Source organism: Musa acuminata, unplaced genomic scaffold, assembly GCF_036884655.1.
Source record: "Musa acuminata AAA Group cultivar baxijiao unplaced genomic scaffold, Cavendish_Baxijiao_AAA HiC_scaffold_1126, whole genome shotgun sequence".
Lineage (NCBI taxonomy): Eukaryota > Viridiplantae > Streptophyta > Magnoliopsida > Zingiberales > Musaceae > Musa > Musa acuminata.
Window position 1 is genome coordinate 3,021,005 of NW_027021339.1, and position 2,500 is coordinate 3,023,504.

Genomic DNA, 2,500 nt, shown 5'->3' on the forward strand with positions numbered 1-2,500 from the left:
CCACTCCTTTGCGAAATGGTAGGCTGATGGACTACTCCCAGTATACCCAATAGCCATAGTGTGCGGAGTCGACGGTTGTTGTCCTGTGATAATTTCGAAGGGGCTCTTGTTGGATGCAGAGCTCCGCTGCAAGTTGTAGGAGAATTGGGCGATGTCCAACAGCTTCACCCAATCTCGTTGATTGGCACTCACATAGTGCCGGAGATACTGCTCTAAGAGCGAATTTATTCTTTCAGTCTGACCATCCGTCTGGGGGTGGAGGCTTGTAGAGAAGTATAACTTTGATCCCAACAATTTGAATAGCTCGGTCCAGAACCGTCCCAGAAACCGAGCGTCTCGATCACTAATGATATTGTGTGGGACTCCCCAATACTTCACTACACCCTTCATCATCAGTCTGGCCGCCTCTTCAGCTGAACAGTGTAGGGGAGCAGCAATGAAAGTTGCATACTTTGAAAACCGATCGACCACCACAAGTATCGATCCAAGTCCCCCTACAGGTGGCAAGCTTGATATGAAGTCTAAGGAAATGCTCTCCCAAGGCCTTTCTGGTACGGGCAACGGCTCCAAAAGTCCCACCGGCTTCCGCTGCTCCACCTTGTCTTGTTGGCAAGTAAGGCATGTTCGAACATACTCCTCCACATCAATCCCCATTTTTGGCCAGTAGAAGGCCCTCTCCACGAGAGCCAACGTTCTGTGAATGCCGGGGTGTCCAGCCCAAAGGGAATCGTGACACTCTTTCAAGAGTTCACGCCTTAGATTGTCCACTCGGGGAACATAAACCCTATTCCCTTTTGTGTAAACAAGTCCCTCCTGGACCCAAAATCGTCGTGCTTTGCCTTCTTTGATGAGCTGCATCAGGATAACTGCCTGGGGATCACTATACAGTCCATCTCTGATTCGGGAAAGGAAGGTTGAGTGTAACTGACTTGCTTGGCCTCTGCCCTCCAGTTGTGCAGCATTCACGCACTCCACCTTCCGACTCAGCGCATCGGCCACGACATTCGCCTTCCCGGGCTTATATTCCATTGCCATATCAAATTCAGCCAGGAAGTCCTGCCACCGTGCTTGCTTTGGGGAGAGCTTCTTCTGAGTTTGGAAATAACTCAAGGCGATGTTGTCTGTCCTCAGCACAAATCGCGACCCAAGGAGGTAGTGTCGCCAAACTCGTAGGCAGTGGATCACCGCTGTCATCTCCTTCTCATGCACTGGATACCGCCTCTCGGTCTCGTTGAGTTTACGGCTCTCGTAGGCCACCGGATGACCTTCTTGCATGAGTACTCCACCAATAGCAAAGTCCGAAGCATCTGTATGGACTTCAAAGGGCTCTCCATAGTTTGGCAATTTGAGCACTGGTTCTTCCAGAACAGCAGCCTTCAGATCTTGGAATGCTATCTCACATTTGTCAGACCACTTCCAAGGCTGCTCCTTCTTCAGCAACTCCGTCAGTGGGGTTGCCCGCTTCGAATATCCAGCAATGAAGCGTCGGTAGTAGTTGACGAAACCAAGGAAGGATCTCAACTCTGGCACCTTCTTTGGAGTTCGCCATTCCGCAACTGCTTGCACCTTCGACTTGTCCATCCGGATGGAGCCATCACCGATTCGGTGCCCCAAGAACAGGATCTCAGTCTGAGCAAAGTAGCATTTCTCCCTTTTTACGAACAAAGTGTTCTCCCTGAGAACCTTGAAAATCGTCCGAAGGTGCTTGACGTGCTCCTCGAGCGTTTGGCTGTAAACGACGATGTCGTCCAAGTAGACGACCACGAACTTATCCAAATACTCCTTGAATAGCTGGTTCATGAGAGTACAGAATGTTGCCGGAGCGTTGGTTAAGCCGAAAGGCATCACCAAGAACTCAAACGCTCCATATCTGGTCACACATGTAGTCTTTGCTTCGTCGCCTTCAGCAATGCGCACCTGCCAATACCCCGACCGAAGGTCGAGTTTTGAGAAATACTTCGCCTTGCCCAATTGGTCGAACAAGTCCGCGATGAGCGGGATGGGATACTTGTTCTTCACTGTTACTTTGTTGAGGGCTCGGTAGTCGACGCATAATCGGAGGCTCCCATCTTGTTTCTTCTGAAAGAGAACTGGAGCTCCGAAAGGTGCTTTTGAGCTGCGGATGAGACCACCGCTTAGCAGTTCACCTAACTGCTTTCTGAGTTCTGCCAACTCTGGCGGGGCCATGCGATAGGGTGGTCTCGCTGGAGGCTTCACTCCTGGCTCCAGCTCAATACTGTGATCCACGCCTCTGCGTGGCGGAAGAGTCTTCGGCAACTCAGGTGGCATAACGTCTTTGAACTCCTTCAGGACGTTGGCCACCACAGCAGGTTCTTGAATGGCTTCTTCATTGAGTGGCTCTAGCTTCATAGCAGCCACGAATGTTAGTTCGCCCTTTCGCACCCCTTTCTTCAATTGTAATGCCGAAATATGTTGGGGCTCCTTGGTTCCTCTCCGAGAGACGGGCACCACACAGGGGTCATCGCCTCCCATCATACAT